This window comes from Amblyraja radiata, chromosome 11 (genome assembly GCF_010909765.2).
Source record: "Amblyraja radiata isolate CabotCenter1 chromosome 11, sAmbRad1.1.pri, whole genome shotgun sequence".
Classification (NCBI taxonomy): Eukaryota; Metazoa; Chordata; class Chondrichthyes; order Rajiformes; family Rajidae; genus Amblyraja; species Amblyraja radiata.
The window spans coordinates 34,780,461-34,807,246 of NC_045966.1; the positions used below are offsets into that span (position 1 = coordinate 34,780,461).

Below are 26,786 nucleotides of genomic sequence, written 5' to 3' on the forward strand. Positions count from 1 at the left end.
CTTGACATACCGACTCTCCATAATCTTCTCAGGAACTAGAGGCCCTGATGTGCCTTCTTGATAATAGCATCAGTGTGCTGGGAACAGGAAAGATCTTTGGAAATATGCACGCCCAGGAATTTGAAGTTTTTGACCCTTTCCACCATTTGATATAAACGGGATTGTGGGTTCCTATCCTACCCCTTCCAAAGTCCACAATCAGTTCCTTGGTTTTGCTGGTGTTGAGAGACAGGTTACCGTGCTGGCACCATTTGGTCAATCGGTTGATCTCACTTCTATACTCTGACTCATCATCATCTGTGATTCGTCCAACAACAGTGGTGTCGTCGGCGAACTTGATGATGGAGTTCGCACTATATCCCAACTGCTTACTCTCTGGGAATAAATTGAAACACCCTCAGCCTACACCACAAACACAATCTAAAATGAGTTAACTGGTGCCTTTTGACCATGTCATTGGGGTGGATGAATAAGTTTTGATCAATGGTTGTGTTGCCAGATTTGTGGTTGTTTAGACAATTAATAGAAGCGAGCAACATTCTTGATTTTAGCAAAGCTAAATTGTGAATTGGCAGCTACATGTACCATATTAGATAGATTTAGAGCAAATATAAGAGATTTCGAAGAGAAATATAAGTACTTAGAGATTTAGAGAAAATAAATGTAACCAAGGTTCAGATGTTGGCACACTTCATAATGGATTTTTTTTATCACCTACAATGTGATAAATTTTGTGAGACACACCAATTGTATAAAAATACATTTTATTAGAATTTTTCTGTCTTCTTTCAAAAGTTGATAATTTTCATTGGCACCTTGGCATTTACCAGAGCTCGCATTTTGCCTGAGTCACTGTGTTTGTCAACTGTAATAAGCTCTTGTCTCATACAGTGTGTCTGAGATTTATACTATCACCTTTCTTATTAAATGTTTACCCAATTTTCATTTATAACATGTTAGCAAGTTTTTTTAGTGTTATTGATAAAAACATTCTGATTTTACTTCGGAGTCACGTGAGTGATTCCGTTAAGAAGCCCCGCCAGTCCGCATGCGTGTCATTACGTCATTCGCATGGTGAAGCACCGGACTGGCAGGCTAGTCGCTCCTGCCAGAGGTAAGTTTAAACCTAGGTAAGTTTTTATTTCTTACCAGGTTGTGTTTTCTTGCAGGAGCCTCTTCTTACAGAGGTTTCCTGCTGGATGTTGTAGCGCAGTCCGGACGAGCCGCGGGGAAACCGGCTTTGGGCTGTGAGGAGACTCCGGTCCAGACCGCGGAACGCGGGTAGCCGGCGGGCATCGGGTGCGCTACTCCAGCCGCTGACAAGGTGGTCAGCGGCTTCCAGACCGCTGTGGTTCCATTGTGAGCACTAATCCTGTGGGGAGGAAAAGCCATTTAAAAGTAAGCCCATGGACTCCGATGAGTCGGGCCAGGAGGATTCTCCTCCCACTAGAAGAGACATCTGTGGACGTCTTACAAATATGGAGCACCTGATGGAGAGGATGCTCCATCACGACATGCTCCAGGAGGAGCTTTATATCCGTGGGTCACCCCATGGGCCCATGGCAGCAGCTCTGTTCAAGGGCTGTATAGGGAAGATCTGCTCCATGAAGAGGAGCCTTATATCCACGGGTCTACTTGGGGGCCCATGGCAGCAGCACCAGTAGAAGGGCTGCATAATGTCTCCCTCATGGAGGAGGTGAGCTTACCAGGGCAGTTTTGTTCTGACCCTGAGGTTGGAGGAATTGCAGTGCATACCCCAAGGCATGAAAGCCAAGAACCAGGGGTGCCAGGCATGGCATCGAAATGTGCCATACCAACTGGGACTGGTGAGCCAATAAAAAGAATATCAGGGCTGGCTGGAAAGAGCTCCTGATGGAGGGGATGCTCCAGCACGATATGCTCCAGCAAGAGGAGCTTTATATCCTCGGGAGCCTCTGGCAGCAGCACCTATAGAAGGGCTGCATGATGTCTCCCTTTTGGAGGAAGTGAGCACATGGGGTCAGTTTTGTTCTGACTCCGAGATCGGAAGTATAGCTGGTGAGCATACTACGAGGCAGGTGCCTGCGGCAGCACCTGTTCAGGGCTGTCTACGAATCTCCCTCTCTGTGGAGGGGAGTGCGAGTGGTCAGTGTAACTGACTTCAAATTCTAAAGTATGTCTGTGGAACGTACTGGAATACATGCGTATGGATTCAAGGGAGTCCTCGCAAACGAAGGTGGCAGAATACCCGGAAGGGGCTAGAGTTCCCCTCATGCTATCAGTGCCGGGAATGAACAACGCTATCAGGGGTGACATTAAAAACAAGCCGCCGAATCTTCTCTTCAGGTATGACCTATTCAACAGGTAAAACCTGGATAAGGAAGCAAAAGCTGTCGGACCATTCGAGGTACCAACGACGAGCAAAGCTTCATCGTTGCGGCAACAACACACCCCACGCCTCCATTAGCAGTAAGCAGTTCACTGAAGTTGGTGGCAGCATGAAAGCTGGACAGAGGTCTTCAAATCCTAGACCCAAGTCGGGCTCAGGAAAAATATGGGACCATCTACAAGTTGGTAATATTTACACTTGTGTTTGTACAAATGATAATGATAACATGTGTTTAGTTTATGTGTTGTATGAAAGTAGCATTCCCTTTGATAAGGATGGAAGGGGTCCTAGTGGCCTTACAACACACACATGGTTGGCATCTAACCATGTAAAACTGCACAATACTAGGGTTCCAAGCACAGAATTGGGCCAGATTTGTCTTTACAGGCAAACTCAGAATTATGTCCAGAGTTGTCTTTCGAGGCAGGCTCAGTATTATGGCCAGGATTGGCTTTCGGGACAGGCTCGGAAATCGGGCCAGAGTTGTTGCTCGAGCAGGTGTGGCCTGTTCATTGTGAAAAAGATGCAGAATGTCGTTTAACTCGCATGTGCAGTATAAATTTTTCCGAATAGGAAACTTCACATCTGATTTCCTTAGGATGCTCCCATTTACAGAGATCACGGGAGACATTTGAAATTTATCTGAATAAAGGCAATGATAAAACATTGCAAAATGGGTTAACTTCAGTTCCCAGGTTATTTACCAGATTACTAAAACCGATGCGTGGACTGCTCAGAGCTCAAAAACATTTGTTATGTCTTGTCTGGAGGATATTCTAACACTGTATGTTGTTAAAATCAACAGTTTTAGCCTCAAACTATGTTTAAGAAAATTAAGGTGATACCAACTAGACTCGCTCATCATTGGGATTTACCTTTAACTATTAATTAGCCTGTGACTCCGCCCTGGGATAAGAGATTGGAATTAATTGGAGCCTCGAACAATCTTGTTGTGATAAAACAGCCTTCTACTCATCGTATAATTGGTAATATAGTGGCTGTGATTCAGCTGTGCAAGTGGGAGAACTTACATCGTGCAAAGTAGTAATCTCTCAAATGCCATGTAGGTCTTGTGACAGACCTTATGCTATTACCAGCTGAAGCTACCAAGGTCATTATGGTGGACGAACAGTATTCAGCATTGCCCCAGTAATCTGGTCAGTGAAATTTCAGTTATATTATAAACTGATGGGGCTCTAAGGTGGAAAATTATGAATGCCTTCTAGTTCGGAGGCGGAGGAGATTTGCAACAGTTAACAATTTTCAGTTATTGGTATGAACTACCTATAGACACTAGGTGCATTCTATAGGTTAAAGGGTTATTGAGTGAATATGCATAATCTGCATGCTCAACGTTAAGTTGATAGAAACATAGAAACATAGAAAATAGGTGCAGGAGTAGGCCATTCGGCCCTTCGAGCCTGCACCGCCATTCAATATGATCATGGCTGATCATCCAACTCACTATCCTGTACCTGCCTTCTCTCCATACCCCCTGATCCCTTTAGCCACAAGGGCCACATCTAACTCCCTCTTAAATATAGCCAATGAACTGGCCTCAACTACCTTCTGCGGGAGAGAATTCCACAGATTCACCACTCTCTGTGTGAAAAAAGTTTTCCTCATCTCGGTCCTAAAAGATTTCCCCTTTATCCTTAAACTGTGACCCCTTGTTCTGGACTTCCCCAACATCGGGAACAATCTTCCTGCATCTAGCCTGTCCAACCCCTTAAGAATTTTGAACGTTTCTATAAGATCCCCCCTCAATCTTCTAAATTCTAGCGAGTACAAACCGAGTCTATCCAGTCTTTCTTCATATGACAGTCCTGACATCCCAGGAATCAGTCTGGTGAACCTTCTCTGTACTCCCTCTCTGGCAAGAATGTCTTTCCTCAGATTAGGAGACCAAAACTGTACGCAATACTCCAGGTGTGGTCTCACCAAGACCCTGTACACCTGTAGTAGAACCTCCCTGCTCCTATACTCAAATCCTTTTGCTATGGTGGTGGCGTATGCTAGTCACATGGGTGCAATCAAGACAGAATATCCTGTAATAATTTACCTAATCTCATTTTATGTTGGAGTATCATCACGTACAATCAATGACAACACAAAATGGGTGTTGGATCACAAAGCGTTTAATGAAATTATGGCTCAATGGAACACCGAATCGATATGTTTGTTTCCAGGCTCATTTACCGGTTTCAAAAATATGTGGCATAACAATGGCAAAAGATACATTCTCGCTACAAGGAGAAAGAAATTATGTTTGTCTCACTTCATTTTGCCTCATTAGTCAGGTCTTGCAATAAAGTCAGCAAGATCCCGCTTTAGGTTGTCTTTCTGTCTGACTGGCCTATGCAGCCATGCTTTCCGCTTTGTCGGGAATAATAATACAACCTTTTACGGTTATTCTAAACATAAAACTTGCTGGTTCAGCCTGTGGCTCGGGAAACCAGCCTCTGCATGATAAAATCAATTTATTGACTTATAGATTTTGAGTAAACCGCTTCTGCGGCTCGGATTGTCAGACCGATCCATGTATGTGCTCGCTGCAAAGTGCAGGGATAGCAACAAGAAAGGAAAGCATTACATTTCCTCTTCAGGAGATGGGAAGCGTTTGTTTAAATACTAATGTTACATCTAATACGGTACAGATAACTGACGTGTTGGAGTACGTTTCAAATAGGTCTTTGACAATAAACTAAGTTATAGGACCATTAACTGTGCCCAACGTGCCTTCCCGTCATATTTGCTGCAGCAAAAGGGACCCGCTCTGTCGGGTTTCACCCCTGATACCGAGTTATAAAGGATATCTTTCACACAAGTTCTCCCAGGATAAGCACAGGGCAGTATGGGATATTGATGTGGTATTAACACTATTTCACCAGGGGGCTCCAGCTACATCCTTAGCTTTGCCGGCTCTCATAAGGTAGTTATCCTCATGGTGCTGGTCTCAGCGCAGTGGGTTCAGTCACTACATATTGTGACTGGACAGGATGGTTATATCTGCAAATAATATTATATTTTAATGTTTAGTTAAGCAGAGCAGACATAGGTCTCAAACTAGTTTCATGGCATACCCTATGGACCTTCGGTCATGTATGGGCACACATATACAACAATACGTCAAGGTCACGAAGAGCCTTAGAGGTTCTGAACTAGCAATGTTTGTTCATTACAAACACTTTATAAAAAGGTATTGGTTTACACCATCTCCAGGTGGTTAAAACGGGTGTTTTATGTACTCCTGTCTCATGCAGGAGTAGATACTGATATTTTTTGAGTCTCACTCCACCAGGGCTGCTACAACATCAGCAGCAAAGGTTATGTATGTTCCACTGGACCACATCCTGGTTACTGCAGGATGGTCGAACGAACAAACTTTCTGAACATTTCATAATAAACTATTGCCAGCCAAGGCGTATTTACCCACTCATTTACCCACTTACCCATTTTAAGTTCAGTGGTTAGATTACTCCTGGATGAGAGGAGTTACTATTATTTATTCATTATGAATGTTTCCCTCATCTGTCAATGAAGCAGTTGTGGTTGTGTAGACTCATTTCTCACGGCATGAAATCATAGAGCTTTGAAATCTTCACGGATTCACTCACGTGACTCCGAAGTAAAATAGTAAGATTAAACGAGAACTTACCAGTTTGAAGTTTGATCGTTATTTTATGAGGAGTTACGGTGAGCGATTATGTGCCCACCGCTCCCTGCCCTCTCTCATAAAGACCACTCGGTAGTTCTAGTCTTCTCTAAGTCTTACTATGTTACTTCGACTGCTGTTATCTGTGATTTCACACTGCTGCTTTGAAGATTGACATGCATGTGGACTGGCGGGGCTTCTTCATGTAATCGCTCACCGTAACACCTCATAAAATAAAGATCAAACTTCAAACTGGTAAGTTCTCGTTTAATCTTACTATTACAATATTATTCTCTCTGTATTTTGGGTATTCAGCATCATGAAGGTTATGCAAGGAGATTTCAGTGTAATGAGTTGAAATTATATTCTTTCGCCAATGGAAATTGAATTGAAGCCTACTGCACAGTGATGAGATTAAGATAATTTCTCTTTTGAGGTAAATACATCCCATCTGAAATTAGGTTGCATAGCATGAAGCTAGTTTGGGTTATTGTGACTACCTAACATATACATACCTATATGTTTTAAACTGTTTGCCAATCTCAATAAGCAGGAATTACAGATAACAGATGAAGGAAATTGAGATGTCATAGTCATAGAGTCATAAAGCACAGAAACAGGCCCCTTGGCCCAACTTGTCCATGCGACCAAGGTGCCCCATCTAAGTTAGACCTATTTGCCTATGTTTGGCCCATGTCCCTCTAAACCTGTCCCATTCAGGTACCCGTCCAAATGTATTTTAAATGCCTTAAATATCTCCCCAATCCATACACCCACCACCCTCTGAGTGAAAATATTGCCACTCAGTTTCCTATTGTATCTAGCCCGTCTCTTCGTAAACCTGTCCTCTGGTTTTTGATTCCCCAACGCTGGGTAAAATACTCTATGCATTCACCCATTTTATTCCCTTCATCATTTTATACACCTCTATAAAACCCCTCATCCTCCTGCTCTCCAAGGAATACAATCCTTGCCTGCCCAACCTCTCCCTGTAGCTCAGGCTCCACATTTCTGGCAAGTTCCTTTGTAAATCTTTTCCACACTCTTTCCATCTTAATGTTATTCTTCCTATGGCAGGGTGACCATAACTGAATACAATATTTCAAATGCCATCTCTCCAATGTGATGTGCAACTGTAACATAAAGACCCAACTGTACTCAATCCCCTACTGATGAAGGCTAATGTAGCTTCTTTACTACCCTACGCATCTGTGAAGCCACGTTCTGGAAACTTTGTATCTGTACTCATAGATCCCTCTATTTTATTATTCAGTATGAAGGTCGTGCCCTTATTTAACTACCCAAAATGCAATAGCAAACACTTATCTACATTAAACTCCATTAGCCATTCCTCAGCTTTTTGGCCAGCTGTTCATGATACTGCTGTAATTTTTGTTAACTAGTTTCTCTGACTACACTACCACCTCCTTTAATGTTGAGACCTGAAATCACCAATTCCTTCTCTCCAGAGATTCTGCCTATTCCGCTGAGTTACTCCAGCATTTTGTGCTTATCTTTGGTTTCAACCAGCATCTGCAGTTCCTACTAACACTAAATCATATGAGTTGGATATTGAAATATATTGGAAATATTGGAAAAATAGTTTGTTCTCCCATATTCACAGTCATTATGAAAAAGTTATTACAGAATTTCATTTCTGAAAAAGTTGAAATATGCAGTAATGCAAATGTAAAAATATTATTTTGTTTTCCCTTTCATTAAATAGAATACTTATTTATGAATAAAAGATGTTCTGTGGGTAATAGACTCGTATGGTTATACAGCATAGAAACAAGCCCTTCAGCCCACTTTGTCCATGGCAATCAATTTGGCATATGAGCTAGTCCCATTTACTGCATAGTCCTCTTAAACCGTTCCTATTCATATTTCTCTCCAAATGTATATTACAAGTTGAAATAGACTAGAATGTCATATAATTATAGAAAAATGCACCATGGAAACAGACTCTTTGCCCCATCATCCACACTGACCAATAATCATACATTTTTGACATCAATCCTACCCAAAGCCTACCCTACTTTCCCTATCAACTCATTTCAGATTCCACCTCTCATCTATATGATGAAGGCATTTTACAGTGGACAAATCCATAATGGAAACCAGTATCCCCCCCATCCACATCCCCATCAAATCTATCTACACTTCACACTGCCTTGGGCCAACATAGTTAAGGACCATTTACACCCTGGTCATTCCCTCTTCTTTCCTCTCCTGTCAGGCAGAAAATACAAAAACTTGAAAGCACGTAACACCGGATTCAAGAATAGCATCTTTCCCACTGTTATTATTCTTCATTGAACAGATCTGTCATAAGATAAGGATGTAAATTTAAATTTCTTTATTTATATAGCACATTTTTAGTCAACTTGCATTGACCCCAAAGTGCTTCACATAATTACATCCACACACACAGGCAAAGGTGGGTGAAGTGTCTTGCCCAAGGACACACACAGGCAAAGGCGGGTGAAGTGTCTTTCCCAAGGACACAACGACAGTATGCACTCCAAGCGGGATTCGAACCAGCTATCTTCCGGTTGCCAGCCGAACACTTAGCCCATTGTGCCATCTGTAGTCCCCATCTAGATAGATAGATAGATAGATAGATATGCCTTTATTGTCATTCAGACCAAAGTCTGAACGAAATTGCAGCAGTCATACATATAATACAATAAAAAAACAACAATAAACACATATTAACATCCACCACAGTGAGTCCACCCAGCATCTTCTCACTGTGATGGAGGCAAAAGTCTTAGGTGTGCAGTCTCTTCCCTCCTCTTCTCCCTCTGCGCTGAGGCGATACCACCCAGGCGATGTTATAAATCAGTCCCGCGGCTCAAACACTGCGGCCCGGGGTGGTCGAAGCTGCCGCCCGCCAGTCCTGCAGACGCAGCCGTTGGCCCGTGGCTGAACCCCGGACTCAGGCCACCACCGCCAGAACACCGTCCCAGCCACCCTCACGTGAGTATCGTGCCGTCTTCAGCCTCGGGCTGGGCCGCCCCCGACATGGGCGCCGAACCTCCACCGGGCCACGCCGCCCCGACATGGGCGTCGCTTCTTCCCCGGGCCGGGCCTCCCCGACTTGGGCGTCGCTTCTCCCCCCGGCCAGGCCGCCCCGACTTGGGCGTCGCTTCTCCCTCTGGCCAGGCTGCCCCGACTTGGGCGTCGCTTCTCCCTCCGGCCGGGCCGCCCCGACTTGGGCGTCGCTTCTCCCTAGGGCCGGGCCGCCCCGACATGGGCGCCGAACCTCCCTCGGGCTGCGATCGCCGCACCTCCCCGAGCTTGGCCGCTCCGACGGGAGCCTCGTTCCACCCATGGGCTGGCCGCCCTCACGAGAGCGCCACAGCCTCTCACGGGAGCACAGTTCCAGCCCTGAGCCGGACCACCCTCACGGGAGCGAGCTCAGGGCGAGTCCTGACGGGCTCTGCCTCCGGAGCCTCGAGGTCATCAGCTCCATTAGGCCTCAGCGCAGACGGAGACAGAGAAGGGGAATACGACAAAAAAGTCGCATTCCCCCGCAGGGAGAGACTGCAAACCCCATTTCAACCCCCCACCCTCCCAAAACACAAACAAAAAACAAAAAACTAGACTAACCAAAACAAAATAAACAACACAAAAAACACAAACAAACGGGACTGCCGGTGAGCCGCTGCAGTCAGTGCCGCGCCACCACTCCAACCCACCTTGATATGATTCTTGCACTTTAAATAAAAAAACTTCACGTTTACTATAGCTTAACACCATATTCTGCACTGGTTATTTTGCTCTTTGTACTACCGGTTCTGCTTGTGTATAGCTTGCTTGTACCTGCATTTTAGTTTAGATTAGTTTAGAGATACAGCATGGAAACAGGCCATTCGGTACCCCAACTTCATGCCGACCATTAATCACCCATTCTCACTTGTGTACTCTATATGCTATCCCACTTTCGCATCCACTCACTACACACTCGAGGCAATTTACAGGGGCAAATTAACCTACAAACCCACACATTTTTAGGATTTGGGAGGAAATTGAAGTGCCCAGATTGAAGCAAATCCATATTGTCACAGGGAGTACATGCAAACTCTGCACAGACAGCATCCAAGGTTAGGATCAAACTCAGGCCTGTGATGCTGCGAGACAGCAGCTCTACCAGCTGTGCCACTGTGCTGCCCTGTATAATATAATGTAACTGGATACCATGGAAACCAAATATTTTTACTGTATCTTGGTACACACAACAATAATAAACCCAATACGAATCTCAAGAGATCCAAAGGACCTATGTTACAGACAATAAGCAATCTCTCGCCCTGTCTGACCAGACAATCGTGTGGCTTACTTTTGTGACTTCAAGGCAATTAATCAACCTGGAGAACTGGATTCCATGGCTGCCTTGTGAAGCTCCCTGCTGTCAAAAGTCTTTGAGCTCGTTTTCAAATGTTTCAAATGGCCCTCTTGCTGTTTGGCGCTCGTTCCTGACATGTGTTTTTTTTTTAAGGTGCCTACGTGCAACATGGCAAGCATCCTATCATCTTTGCAGGAGAATTGATATCATGAGTTGTGTACTCTGTGTTATTCTGGCCTGCAGTGTGATACTTGTGATTTTTTTTAAACTAATTAGTGATATGCTGTCAATTGTTAAGGATTTAGATTCTGACTGACGTGGCATCTTTTCCCACTGATAGAAACTATGCTCCAGTTTCTAAGCCTGCCTTAATGCTGCATTTCGGGTGGAAAACAGCAGCCAATGCTTCACTCTGCCGCAGTTGCTGGAGGACAGGGTAAGTACAAGATCCCAAGGCCTGAGAGCCTATTGTCTGTGCCTTAAATGCTCCTGTTTTGTGATTGTCGAAAACCTTCCAATGTCAGGACACAACTTCGTGACAACCGATCCACCCACTTACCAATTTGTAATTTTCAGTGCCATGTGGTACTATTCCAAATGAAACATGTTGATAAATGGCAACAGAATTCAACAAAGCTGTCACAGGCTGCATAAGTGAAGGAAGAAAACCTGGGAGCAGTCAATCTCTGCCATAACAAATGTGTAAGGCGATGGCTGCTGTAATCAGAAACTTGTCAATCTGTGTCAGTCATTTGAAAAGTGAGGAACATTTTGTATTTTACACTGTGTTCCAGTAGCATTCTGGGGAACATTCACCTTTTGACAAGGAGCTTAGCAAATCATGTAATACAGCAAATCATTTGCTATGTCGCTCTTCCAGGGAGATGCTAAATGCATTTCGTTGTCTCTGTACTGTACACTGACAATTAAAATTGAATCTGAATCTGAATCTGACACCAGGAAAGAGGTTGAATTTGATATCAGGAAAATTATGCTTGTAGGAAGATCATTTTCACTTGTAAAAATTGCAAGGACATTTTTTTGGAAAAGGTATGGGGAATTCAGAAGTAATTGACATTGAGTGTGCCTGTCATTTTGCAGAAGCAATGCATGGGAGATCTAATTAATTGCAATCTTGCACTCACACCTCAAGAACCCGATTTCTTAAAATCAGTCCTGATGTGACCAAATGTCCTTCCAGCTTTAAGGCCCCTACACAAAATGAACATTGTCGGAGGGTGCTAGGCCCTAGCATCAAAATGATCAATCTCACACTGAGAACTCATTAGCCTTTGGTAAGTCAAGCCTGAAAAAATGGCCTTGTGAGGTTAAGGTTAAAACGAATATAGGAGCAGAGTGTAAAGAGTTTGACCCTTTGTCTGTTTATGTTATACCTAGCATCTGAATGCATGCTGCTGGTTTCCCCCTGCTCACAATTAAAGATATTATTGTTATTAGTATTTTATTGATGAGCACCAATGCTGATCTTTTAAGAAATTATAGTAATCAATTGAAATAAATGAAAAAATGCTTGATTTTGATATAGGTTTTAAAACACTACACAATAACGCTGTTATCAGCTAAAACTCTTCTTCTTGCATTGCCGCGCTCTAAGTATAAATACTATCTATCATTGATCATTGCCTCCTGAAGGAGATATTTGTCTGTAAACATATGCATTGATCTCAGTAATAAACTTGGGAATCAATTAACCTCACACCTGATGCCTGAAAATCAATCCCAAGGCCTAACACTTCACCCAGAAATTAAATATCACCTTGGAAACACAATTACTCATCCAACCTGGAAGAACTTCTTTAAAAAGGAACTAATTCCAAGCTAAATTTTGTCCACAAAAATAAATCCTGGGGCAGATTTTGAAAGACATCTGCCATTATATTCATTTAATTACTGATTTTTTGTTACAATATTTTAGAATTAGGTTTATAATAGTTCCCTTCTATGATTGGTTAATGTACAGATTCATCAAAATGAAAATGAAAATACCTAATTATGACATGTTAAAAAGATTATTGGTAATACACAAGGCATGAATAATTTAAAAATAAAATCTACATTCCAATTTTAGAAGATTGAGTTAGACACATGCTCCAAGGCCCTAAGCAATGTTGCCCTTTCGGTATGACTGGGCTTTCAAGTCTTTTCAATGATTTTAATGAGATTTAATTTGGTTTCCTTCTGTTAAGGCTAGAGGCTGGAGATTCACAACACAGTAAATCCACAAGTCAGTGTAGTTGACTGCAATTCTCTCACATATGTGAGAGTTGACAAAAAATGGAGGTTGGCCTCTTTAAAGTAATGTTCTGCTGCCTTTATAATCTGTGATAAATTTGTCATGGTCTACATTGGCAGCAGCATCTCTCACTGATACAAAACACATTTAGGATTTTAAGGAGGTAGAGACAGAACGTGTTGTTGCCAGGAAACAGAGACAAGTTTTCAACATTTACTGAGAAATGTGTTTAATTCATGTGAGAGACCATTGTGCAGATTGGAAATGGCATGGGCATTAACATGGAACATTGAACTGTTTTACTGTTGATTCTGAATTTGTGTTAATAATACATTCATATTTTGTATTTATTGATTATGTTCTGCATTTTTCATATTATTTCTATTGTGTTTAATGTCAGTTCCAATACAATCTTACAGTCTTTCTCATAATAACTTGGAAAGATTAACAGCATAACAGGCGGCACGGTGGCGCAGCGATAGAGTTGCTGCCTTATGCCCCTGTCCCACTTAGGAAACCTGAACGTAAACCTCTGGAGACTTTGCGCCCCACCAAAGGTTTCCGTGCGGTTCCCGGAGGTTTTTGTCAGTCTCCCTAATGGTCGAAAGTGTTTTCCGCTTCTTCTATGTTCCGGCGATTATTTCAAAAAATTCAAAACCGGCGGCGACTCAAAATAGGTTGCCGTTTTAAAAATCGGTGATTTTTTAGTCGAAGCCGGTTGCGATGCTAGTTGAAGGTGGTTGCCGGAGGTTGCAGGTAGTGGAAGGTCTTACAATCACGAGCTCCACGATGGTAACTCCGCTGGCTCCCGCCGTTGGAGCTCCCGGTCGGGTGCTGTTCTGTACGGAGTTTTTAACGTTCTCCCCGTGACCTGAATGGGTTTTCACCAAGATCTTTGGTTTCCTCCCAGGTATGTAGGTGAATTGGTTTGGTAAATGTAAAAATTGTCCCTAATCTAGGATAGTGTTAATGCACTGGGATCGCTGGTCGGTGCGGACTCGGTGGGCCGAAGGGCCTATTTTCTAAACTAAACTAAGGTATGAATAGCTTGGTTTGGAAGTGATAATTTCACATTGTCCATGTGTAGGCATTAGCATTTTAATGCTATGAAATTAGGAAGATACTATGGGCCGGATTAATTCTATTGATGGCTGCACATTTTTTGCACAATAGAATTTTATCAAAATAAAATAAAATGAAAGCACTCATCCTGAAATTGGATATGAGTCGTCGATAATCACGATGTGAATGTTCCTGCAAGATAAAGTGATCTCAAAAGCTTGTGTGGGGTAGGATTTTAAATGGTGCTGCTTATCAAAGTAAAAAAACAAGAACAGCGCTACCAGCAATGCTTTCTTTATTGAAAGTAGCCAAATCTCAACTAATGCTAATGTCTGGTATAATAATGTATCGGAAGGCATACCATATGGAATACCCGTTTTCAAAGATATAACTTAACTAATCCACTCCTTCCCTTTTAAAGAAATAGCAATTAATCCATAGGAACCTTAGTCTTTTTTGAAGTACCTATGACAGGTATGAGAAATATCAATAGATTCATTCTTCCAGTAGGTTGAGGCATATTGGATAGAGATGCAATTTAGTGAAGAAAGTAACTCCCAGTCAAGAGAGTAGACCCATGGAAAATGGACAGAGGACATTTTCACTGTGGTGCACACAGTAGAATCAAGGAATGGGAAAAGAGCATAAAGGATGGTAAATTTTCAATCTGCTTATTGGTTGAGAAGCAACCATATAAGCATTTGCTGCGGCAAGTCAGTCTGTTGCACGTATATTAGTCAAACTTGATACATTATTATTTCTCGCTACACAAACGCTGCCTGAACTGCTGAACATTTCCAGCACTTGTTGTTTCAATTCTATACAGAAAAAAGTTACTATTTTCTGTTATTCGACTGTTACACTTCAACATTCTAAGGATGTTCTATGTAAATTGTCTAAAGTAAATTTAATACAGAAAAATGAAACCTATTTCTATTTTTGCTTATTATCGCTTTAGTTATCTGGCCTATCCAAACATACAGGAACCATGAATTATAATTTGTTCTCAATTAACACAAGATTCTGCCAGAAAATTGCTTCTGAATAGATATGTACTCATTGCAAAGCTCCTCTTTCCAGACAAAATGGAGATAATTAGGAGATTTTCCTATCATTTGTACTTGGAGATTGGAGTTTTGTAAATAACCGAATTTGATTTTATGGGCATAATTTGTGTAATAAACACAACAAATGGTAGCAAACAAAAGCCAGGACATTTCCAGCAAAATGCAATAAGTGCAAGACAATTGCACTTAAAATCAGTTTTCATTATTAACAGAACTGTGAAGTTTCCAGCATAAATGGTATGGAGATTAATCCAATCATTTCTATTCTGCCCAGGAACACTCATTGCATGCAGCCCGAAGATATAGATCATTTCTTGAAAAAGGAGACAGAAGAATTAGCTGTAAAGCTATGGGGCAAGTTGAATTTAAATTGATTTAAAAAAACAAAGATGAATAAATGCACAAAATTAATAATACATTCAACTCCATTTCTTTTGAAGTCAATGAGACTGATATTCAGAAGCGAGGTAGAGGTACCAGTACGTGGCGTCGAAGGACGAGAAGCCGAAGCAAAGAAGTCAAAGCCAAATAGCCGAATGGAAACAAAGCCGAAACACCAAATAACAGAAAGCATACGAAGCCCAAACGCCAACGAACCGAAAGCATCTGAAGCTGAAACGCTAACGAACCGAAAGCGTACGAAGCCGAAACACCAACGAACCGAAAGGGCAGGATGCTTGAATGGCTGCATCGCTTAAAAGCAAACTCACCAAAATTGCTATCTTAGTTGTCCCATACAATGCAAGACCCTCGGCTCAGTAAATGCAGGAGTTGACAAGGAACATAGATTACTTCACACTATTCTCTCAAAGAACATTGTGTGGAGGCAAGAGACAATAACAATCATTCTGAGGTTATGAACAATTTATTGCAGGGGCTCACATTCTATCTACTGGTTCAGGTGACTAAGACACACTAAATCTGTTTTGTGGAAGACTATTCTGTAGGTGATAGCTACTGTGGAGCCCACACAAAATCTATCTGTTTCCATGCAGCTATACCTTGATCGTGCTAGCAGAATGGTATCTTCCACATGGAGCAACTGAAAGTTCTGCAGGAGCACATCACTGCTGTACCATGAGGTGACATGGCTGTGCAGTTCACTTCCCTCTTCAGCTTGAGTGGAGTCCTGCTCAGGTTGCAGTGGGACCCAAATCCAAAGAGAGAAGTGAACACTGCGAGAACCAGACACTGGGACCCAGGGTTTGAGGGCCGGATCGGCTCTGGGTCTGGAAATAATGGTGGTCCAGTTGGCATCTGTAGAGTAGTGCACCATTGCCCACTCAATCTGCATGGAAGGAGAGTTCAGTTCACTGGTGACCAACTCACCAAGTCCTCTTCCACTATAGTCTTCCACACAACAGATTTAGTGTGCCTTTGTGCCAGCGGTCCTGGAGTGTTCCTTCAATTGTCCTCGGCAGCTGTCTGAAGCTGACTCATTCAGGCCAAAAGTTTCACATGGATCACCAAGGGCACCTATAAGGTTGCAAAAGGAAATGAACCAGCCTTCTAGGAGCCAAACTGTGGTTACAAAGAGGACATTGCAAAGTAGGATTTGAACATCAAAACATTATCTAAGACTGTGATACAGGCAAGGGACGAGGGTGTATAATTTATTGAAAAGTTATGACGGTTGATTCTTCTATTATTTAAGTTGACTTCAGTGCAAATGATTCTGAACACATTTGTACTGTGCCTTCATTGAACCCATGTTGCTTCATTTAATCCCCAAAGTGAATGGATACCTATGCTGGCATAGTTTCAGTCCATGCTGTGCCCAGAAAGGCTGGAGAAAAGAATAGCCAGCCTTGTCACCACTGGGGCCACAGATGGAATGAGTAAATCAGTAACTGCATGCTGAAACCCTTCACTTTAATCAAGCACTGAGAATTTTGGAAGATGTTTGAGCAATCTACAGTGAGTTCAAATGCTGGCTGTATATGCTCTCCTTCTGTCAGCAGATGTCCCTTTAAATAGACATGAAAACATCACGATAGTGGGATGTGCTTCTACTTATACTGCGAGTGTTCAATGTCAGGCATAGTATGATTGAAAATGCTCAAATTTGTGACAGAAAGGGAAGAAAGGAATGGCATGCAACTCCTGACCAACACTGAGAAAACATGAACAGCCCAGACGTAAATAGCACATGGAAAATACAGGGCACATTTCCCAATGGATTCAACTTCAACCAAAAGTGATCTACCCTGGATAAATCTGTTCTGTTGCACGTTTTTTCCACCAGAAACGTTTGTCATTACTGGATCTGCTAAACTTCTGCATTTAGCCCACTTTAAACCCCAAATATCACAGGAGGTCACAAGCTCTCAACAGCGACGTATCAATCAAAACATGATGCCTATGTACAGAAGAAAGCAAATTACATTTCTAAATTGTGTCGGTTTCCATTGTTATTTGCAATGACTGCTGAATCGTGGCTGTCATTGCAGGGAAAAGGTTTTGCTGCAGGGCCACCCACACTGTTTTGCAGAAGTTTAATTTAAAGGAAATGATCATGCATGATGAAATATAATAGAATAATTGTTTCTGCCCGTAGCAAGGATTGAATGATGATGTGTGGTGCAATTTAAAAAAATCTAAAAATGAGAACTGGATGAAAGCATTGTAGTTCCTCTAATTCTGTTCCCAGTCCTTCCTTTAGAATTCTGAAATTCCACATCAAAACTCTTTGTTGCTTTTTTTGATAAATGCCCTCAATTGTTATATCCAAAGAATTGTAGAAAATTATGGAATCATGGAAATGTGCATCACATCAATGGACCCTTTCAGCCCATCATATCAATGCTAACGATATGTTGTATTGACTGTTGGTCAGCACCTCATATGTTGCTTGGGCAGCTTACACCCCAACTGTATGAATATTGACTTTGTTAATTAAAAGAACCCATGCTTTCCCTCTCTTTCCATCCCTCCCCCTTCCTTGTTCTCCAACCAGTCCGACTGTATCCCTGATTAAATTTTATCTTTGTATGCTTTGTTGTCACTGTCTCCTAGCTAACAATGATCTATTCTAGATTTTCCTTGAAACCATTCCCTTCGATGTCTTGTTTTCACACCTTACACTTCCTTATCTCTGTGTCTCCCTCTCTCCTGACTCTCAGTCTGAAGAAGGGTCTCGACCTGAAACGTCACCCATTCCTTCTATCCAGAGATGCTGCCTGTCCCGCTGAGTTACTCCAGCATTTTGTGTCTATCTGACGATGATGTTTATCTACACTATTCATATTGCATGCATTAGGCCCATATCCCTCTACTCCTTTCCTGGTCAGGTATCTATCCAAATGCAGCACATAAATGTTGAAATGTTCAATATTAGGCAGAGTTTGATTGAAAAACTTCCAATTTATGACAGTAATGGAGGCAAGGAGTGGCATGCAATTCCTGACCAACACTGGGAAACATCAGCTGCTCAAAGGTGAACAGGACATGGAAGGTACAGGGCACATTTCCTAATTAACTCAATTTCACGCAGAAATAATCTATATCTACCTTGGATAAATCTGTTCTGTCGCACAAAAACATGGGTATCTTCAGGGTTTATTTTATGAAAATAGATAGGTGCAACACCAGTTTTGAAACATTTCCACATCCAGGAATATTAACATTAGGAATCTCTAAACTCATATTTAAGATCAGATAAACCATTTCTTGCCACTAATGGATCCAAATGATTGTATCTGCTTTCATTTACAGTACATCCTCTGGCAGTTTGATCCAGATATTCACTATCCTGTGTGCAAAACGTATCCCTCAGAACTCCCTTAAAATTCTTTCCTCTCTTCTTAAACCAATGCACTCTAGTTCTATCATGGGAATAACAATCTGCCTATCTTTTCTATCAATGACCCCTGCCCTCAGTATTTTATAGACCTCTGTCATGTCTCCCCTTAGCTTCTTACATTTCTAGCCTATCCAATCTTTAGACTTTAGAGATACAGCTTGGAAACAGGCCCTTCAGCCCACCGTGTCCACACTGACCAGCAATTACCCTATACGCTAACACTATCCTAAACACTAGGGACAATTTACAATTTTACCAAAGTCAATTAACTTACAAACCTGTAATTCTTTGGAGCGTAGGAGGAAACTGGAGCACCCAGAGGAAACCCACATGGTCATAGAGAGAATGTACAAACTCCGTAAAGGCAGCACCCATATTGAGGATCGAACCCAGGTCTCTGGCACTGGGAAGCAGCAATGCTACCGCTGCACCACTGTGCAGTCCTCCATTCCAGACAATCTTCTGGTGAATCTCTTCTGTACAAAGCCTATGAAGAAAAGGTTGGATAAATTACTTCAGATCTTGGGGTTAGCACAGGGGTGAGCATAAATGAACCTCCAAGAATGGAGGTTGTGGAACTGAACTTAGCTGAGGATTTCTGCTTTCTTAGTTTCAATGATGACCAAACCAAAATCAGTCTCAACCTGCAACATCTAAAAATATATATTTTTTAAATTGTCAATGTTAATTTGTGAATTATGATTCCATTGTAAGCTTTACTCATTAGTTACAAGACCTTGGGTAGGAAGGGGAATACTCAGCCCAGTGGATTGGAATGACAACTACATTATCACATCAAGCTGGTTCTCTTACTGGATTGTGGATCAGGTAAGTTACCAACTCCTTAAAAAGGAATATTTTCCATCAAGTCTTGAATTTAATGCTCGGAGGGGACTGTTTCCCAGGCCATGAAACATGCAAAAAGAAAACTTTATATAGCCTGTAAAAGTGATTTAGTCTTATACATGATATGCCTACAAGTTTGAGATTGAATTTTAAAAGTGTTTTTTGAGCTGTGCAAAATATTTCAAATATTGGCCAATGCATCACTGTGAATTATGAACAAGAGAGGAATATTTTTCTGTTGGTTCTTTTGCAATGGATTCAGGTTGTGTTCATTTTCTGAAACTCAGTTTCATTAAGTGGAACAAAATTCAGATAACACATTTTGTACACTTGATCAAGTATGCATTTCTTCCCCAACCTGTTTTAGTGGTGTCGATTGAGGATAAATATTGGACAGATTATAAGGGATAATTCTAGAGCACATCTTGAAATAGTGCCATTAGAAAGGTATTTTGGAGATATCAGACCACAAGACCACACCTTCAGCACCCCTCAGTATTGTGATGTACTATCAGTCTTGATTTTTTGTGCTCACATTTTTTTGCGTGGACCTGAATGCATAATTATTTGACAAAAAAATTTAAATTATTTGCAATTGAGTCAAGGCTGATGCATTTGATATAAAGATTTGAAAATGAATTACCTAATTACCTGATGCCACTGATCCCTCCTCCTCCCCTCACCAACCCCCCCCCCACCCCACACTCCGTCCCTTACCCTTCCCCCTCCATGCACTTACTCCATACTCCTTTCAAACCCCCCCTTCCCCATCCACTCACCGGCGGCGCATCCATTCCCTCCCATTGGGTTCCCATTGTGACGTAGAACACGCAGGTATTACTGCGCAGGTGCAGCTGATGAGCACGGCAAGTGGAAAAGGGATTTATTAAAGATTAAATTGTGAATAACTCTTAAAATATAACAACAATTTAAATAGACAATAGACAATAGACAATAGGTGCGGGAGTAGGCCATTTGGCCCTTCAAGCCAGCACCGCCATTCAATGTGATCATGGCTGATCATCTCCAATCAGTACCCCGTTCCTGCCTTTTCCCCATATCCCCTGACTACGCTATTTTTAAGAGCCCTATCTAGCTCTCTCTTGAAAGAATCCAGAGAACCTGCCTCCACCGCCCTCTGAGGCAGAGAATTCAACAGACTCAGCACTCTCTGTGAGAAAAAGTGTTTCCTCGTCTCCGTTCTAAATAGCTTACTCCTCTTTCTTAAACTGTGGCCCCTGGTTCTGGACTCCCCCAACATCGGGAACATGTTTCCTGCCTCTAGTGTGTCCAAGCCCTTAACAATCTTATATGTTTTAATGATTATCCTCTCATCCTTCTAAACTCCAGAGTGTACAAGCCCAGCTGCTCCATTCTCTCAGCATATGACAGTCCCTCCATCCCGAGAATTAACCTTGTAAACCTATGCTGCACTCCCTCAATAGCAAGAATGTCCTTCCTCAAATTAGGGGACAAAAATTGCACACAATACTCCTGGTGTGATCTCACTAGGGCTCTGTACAACTGCAGAAGGACCTCTTTGCTCCTATATTCGATTCCGCTTGTTATAAAGGCCAACATGCCATTCACTTTCTTCACTGCCTGCTGTACCTGCATTGTACCTGCACCTGTACCTGTAATGTTAAAGGGCACGTGGAAAATGGATTTATTAAAGCTTAAAATGTGAATAACTCTTAAAATATAACAACAATTTAAATGTTAAAAAGGAGATTTATTCTGTCCATTCTTTCTTGTTGCATCTCTTGTTGCGTTCTGCAGCTGAGGGAGGGGGTCGGCTTCAGGCGGGGGCTGTCGGGGGCCAGTGGAGGGAGCGTCCTGCAGCCTGGGGAGGGGCACAGCTTCAGGCGGGGCTGTTGGGGGCAGGTGGGAGAGGGGGGAGCGTCCTGCAGCCGGGGAGGGGGATGGCTTGGTGGTGGCCAGTGGGGGTGAGGGGTTTCTGCAGGGCTAGTATGGGCGTTGTGGGCCAAAGGGATTGAGTTCTAGAGGGCTAGTATGGACTGTGGGCCGAATTAATCCTTGGGCTAGTCTTGCAGCTGCAGACGGGGATGCTACAGGTGGGGTCGGTTGGAGCGTTCTGTAGCCGGGGAAGGGGATGGCTTCAGGCCGGGGCTGGTGGGGGGGAAGTGCTGATGTGGCCAACTGCATCCGTGGCCTGCAGCAGCCATGGCCTGCCACTGGGAGGGGGGAGGGGTGGTGTGCAAGAGGAGGGGGATGGGGTGTGTGGGCGGGGGTGGTGAGCCTTCTGGACTCACAGTTCACTCAGCCACGGCTTGCAGACTCACAGTTCACTCAGCCACAGCTTGCAGTCTCACAGTTCACTCAGCCACGGCTTGTGGACTCACAGTTCACTCAATCACGGCTTGCGGACTCACAGTTCCCTCAGCCACGCCTTGCGGACTCACAGTTCACTCAGCCACGCCTTGCGGACTCACAGTTCACTCAGCCACGGCTTGCGGACTTACAGTTCACTCAGCCATGGCTTGCAGACTCACAGTTCAGTCAGCCACAGCTTGCGGACTCACTGTTCAGTCACTCACGGCTTGCGGACTCACAGTTCAGTCACTCACGGCTTGCAGACTCACAGCTCACTCACTCACTCACGGCTTGTGGACTCACAGTTCAGTCACTCACGGCTTGTGGACTCACAGTTCAGTCACTCATGGCTTGTGGACTCACAGTTCAGTCACATGGTTTGTGGACCTCTGGACTTGGTGGAGTAGGGGATGGTGGGGGTAGGGGGTGATGGGGGTCGGGAGAAGGGGAGGGTTGTGTGTGGGAGGGGTGTGTGTGGTAGAGGGGAGTGTGGGGGAATGGAGGGTGGGGGAGGGGAGGGGAGGGTGTAGGGGAGGTGGGGTGGAGGGGAGGTAGGGTGCAGGGGGGGCTGTGCAAAGAAAGGGGGGTGCAGGGGAGGGGGGTGCAGGGGAGGGGGGTGCAGGGGAGGGGGGTGCAGGGGAGGGGGCTGCAGGGGAGGTGGTTGTGTAGGCTCAGTGGCTCCCGGCCCTGGCTCCGACCGCACTCACTGGCTCCAGACTCACTCACCGTGTCTCATCCCTGGCTGCACACATCGGCACCCGGGTTGTCGTGGTGGTCGCCACTCCTGCTCGCAGAACACAGCACCCGCTCGCAGAACACAGCCCCTCGCTCGCAGAACACAGCCCCTCCCTCGCAGAACACAGCCCCTCCCTCGCTGAACACAACCCTCGCTCGCAGAGCACAGCCCCTGCTCGCAGAGCACAACCGCTGATCGCAGAACACAGCCCCTCGCTCGCTCAGCACAGCCCCTCGCTCACAGAACAGAGCCCCCGCTTGCAGTCCGTTTCAGCTTTATTCTCACTGCCGGATAGCGGGTGCTGGAAGGGGCGTTACCTTCATGGTGACTGACAGGCGAGAAGACCAATCTGCTCATCTCACAATTATTTTAACTTTCATAACTTTTGTAATATTCCACTGATCGGAACAAAACTTGGTGCGCTTGGAGCAGAGGAGAACGGTGAGTGAGGTGGCAAAAGAAATCCTAGCGATATAGGGTACCGGTTTTTGCACAAATTTAAATACATCGCAGACTGAAAGTGGTCAAGATGAGAGTTTTAGTAATAGTATAAAAGATAGTTAGATGATCACATTATGTATTTTATTGAGGTTTAATAAGTGATTAGTATTCTCACATCAGAGAGCTCTCCTGCCTGTCTGACAATGGCTGGGAATGTCTTACATCCACCTGTGAGAGCAGGTTGGGGTCTTGGTTCAGCTGTGACAGTGTAACTCCTTTATGATATGGAGAGACATCCAAGACTTCTGCGTTCGACTGCCCAGGATAAGTCTTGAACTGACAACCTAACACTAAACCAAGGCTTTTGATGACAGAGAAACCAAAGTAACCAACACATTTTACCAACCAGGGTGGCTGTACTATACATCTTATCCTATGAAATGATATTTGGATGAGAATTATATCTCAGCAGAGGTGTTGCACCAGCTGTAGTTTAGTCTCACTTTTTAGCTTTACACCAGCTGTAATGTAATTGCTGCCTTAATTACCCAATGCAGGTGAAACCAAATACACAAAACATGCTTAGATACAACATCTGAGCGATTCAGATCGCTGTAAATATTGACTCTCCATTCTTCCAACAGTGCACTTCTTGTCGTTAATATGATAATGTTGCTGCTATTTCAAACAGAGCAGAAATCTAATATGACGCAAAGCTGAGTTCATTTGCATCAATATGTTCCTGCAACAGAGGCAAGTTAGTACAAACCCCACTTCAATTTCTCTTGAGTTGATCACTTCACTTTCAGAAGATATTCATGAGATATCTGATGAAAAACGTATTGATGGAATCCAACTCGAATGTAGCGGTTGTTGATGTTCAATTTGACAAACACACAAATGATTAAAAGTAACGAGAATAATTTTGCTAGCAAGCATCTTTGGTACTAATCAGAACTGCCTGGGTTTAGTTTAGAGATACAGCGTGGAAACAGGCCCTTTAGCCCACTGAGTCCACACTGACCAATAAGTTCTATCCTACATGCTAGGGACAATTTTTCAGAAGCCAATTGACAGACAAACCGGCACGTTTTTGGAATGTGGGAGGAAACAAGAACACCCAGAGAAAACCCAAGCAGTCACAGGGAGAATGAGCAAACTCCGTACAGACAGCACCCATAGTCAGGATCGATAACGGGTCTCTGTCACTGAAAGGCAGCAACTCTACTGCTGCATCACTGTGCTGGCCAAATAGTTCAAAATGAAAGCTACAAGTATGTGAAGGAGTCAGAAAATGCCGCCTTTTGTCGGGCTATGCATATGCATCCATAATGTAGTGGAGAGGGAATACATACACATACAGTATGTCCATAACATTAAGACTTTTCAGATGATTGTAAGAAAAATGTTGGATGTATCCTTGATTATCCCTCTCCAATCCTCACCTTCCTTGCACAGATCCTTGATGAGGGCATGGATCTAAAAGGTACAGAGATAATCAACCGAATTTCCTATTTGTGAAGCTGTCAGAAAGAAATTTGCAGCTTGCTCGAAATCTTTAATAACTTCCAGACAGAATTTGGATCTATGTACTAGATAGAGGATGGATGAAAGGATTTATAATAAATGCCTTACTGAGTGACAATTACAAGTCTGCAGCTGTATAAACGTTGTTGAATGAAATCATGCAAGTTGTTGCACCAGCAAGCTGAAGTCAATGTCCGTGAATCAAATGTTTGAAATGATAATCCCAGGTCCAGTTCAGGGTTATCATTGTAATGCTCCGTTGATGGGCCTGAGGAGAAAGCAACCCACGGAAGCATGTCTACTGAACCAATTTGATATGTTTCACCACTGAGAATGTCAATTTAGTGGCAATTTATGGGTAACCAGGGGCCATTATGCTCACCAGCTATTGAATTGTGACTACGATAAATCATTTAATCTAGTATTCCAACAACAAACATACAGCAAAAGCTTCCAATTCATCTCACTAGAGGGAAACAGTGGTTCCCATGGAAGTGTTACATGGACAGCATGGTCATTCCATTTGCTGTTGATTGATTATCCCAGCCCATCAGTTTTCAGTATTGAGATCTTCTTTTATTGGTACCACATTCATTCAGTCGTGGTGTAGAAGTCAAGCTAGCACATAGCACCTTCAGCAAAGGTAACAATGGCAAACATCTTATTGATTCGTTGGTAAGTGCCCAAAGGAACTATATCTTATTAATGGTTTTATTTCTTAAATTTGAGCTAACTTTGGTGAACCAAGTATTCATTATCTCTCTAAATAGGCTCTAACCCAAAACATGAATTATCATTAGTTCTACTCCATTATGAAGTCATTTTCATTTCATTTTTCTTGGCCTGCCTTTAATGTGGGCACAGGGCTATTTATTGTAAATCAAGCATGTCCACTGTTTGATTATGTGATGGCAAGTTACAATCGATTGTGGAGGAGGCACTTTATTCTTCCAAGGATAAACAATCATTATGTTGTCCACATATGTGGTATACAGGCAGACAACTAATTTTCAGTTTATATGACGTAGCATATATATATACCTTGTTTATATGTTTATTTTCCTTAGCAAGTGCAACAGTAATATAATCCTCATCAGGTTCTGACAACCACATCTATAGTGATTTCCTGCAGATGGAAAACAAGGCCCTGCAAGGTTTGCATGACCTTCTAGAAAGGAATTTTAATATCCATGCCAGAAACTCACCACTCAACTCTTGGTTAAACTGTTGGACATTAGATCAGAACTTAGCTAATTATTTTCATTCTACTTAATTGGATGATCTGTCAAGTGATTGGAAAGCTCCGACACAGATAAAATGTGCACAGTGTTCTACTTGCCATGTGCTGATATTAGAACAGCTGATGGTACCTTGGTTGTGATGACCATATTGGTGATGGCGCCTAGTGGTCTGTTGTGTAGCAAGTTTGCCAAGCAGATCCTGAAATATTTCTGAAATAATATTTTATTTAAAAAATGTGATTCCTGTTTTCCAATAGGCAATTGCAAAACATTAAAAGATCTTTTGAATCTGGCTGCAGATGACCAGAAATGCTTTGATGAACCCGGTTTACAGTTTTCACCCAGAGATATGGGGGCCTTGGGACGCCTTCATTTCAATGGCAGTTCTTTTGAAGTTCAATATAGGTTTGGATAAGGCTACGTTCGTATGAAATGCATGAACTGACTGGAATTACTTGGAACACCCCATGACAATCAGCCTTGGTGTATAGAATGACCAGGTTGTACAATAAATTTCAAAATTTGTTCACGTGAGACCATTCATTTTGACTGAAAATTAGTAGGCATCTGGGAATGTTTACAGGCCAGCAAGGTCATCAAATGATCAAAATGGCTCTATTTGTGCAAAATAGAAGTTTTATGGTTGGAAAGTGTTCTCAAAAAACAGATAAGATGCCCTGAAATTATCCCGCGTTTGCTTTCTTGTATAATTTAAAAAGTAATATTATGCCGCAAGGAACACAAAGTGCAGGAGTAACTCAATGGGTCAGGCAGCATCTCTGGAGAACATGGATAGGTGATATTTTGGGTCAAGACCTGTGCTATGCCACGACAACAGACACATTATGGCCAGCTAAGACTCTAACATTTACAAAATTTGGACTTGAAGGATATGAGATGGTGCCTACAATGCGGTAACTCTAGTGTATGGACTCAGTGTGCACCACTACCTTATGCAAAAACAAATCTCACTGTACTTAGGTACATGTGACAATAAAGTACCATTGAAGCCAGAGTACAGTACCAAGAAAGAAATGGAGGCTGAATAATGCGAGAAGTTCATGGATAAAATACTGAATATGAATCAGTATTGATATTATAG

General features: G+C 42.9%; 1 long non-coding RNA gene and 1 pseudogene across 1 annotated transcript; both read left to right on the forward strand.

Annotated features, from left to right (window-relative positions):
- Positions 1–2,609: 2,609 nt before the first annotated feature.
- LOC116978840 lies at positions 2,610–2,704 on the forward strand (annotated as a pseudogene).
- A 4,101-nt stretch (positions 2,705–6,805) lies between these two features.
- LOC116978774 lies at positions 6,806–26,431 on the forward strand. Its single transcript, XR_004413546.1, has 3 exons — positions 6,806–6,850; positions 10,456–10,458; positions 26,421–26,431. It is a non-coding gene; the product is annotated as an uncharacterized LOC116978774 (long non-coding RNA).
- Positions 26,432–26,786: the final 355 nt, after the last annotated feature.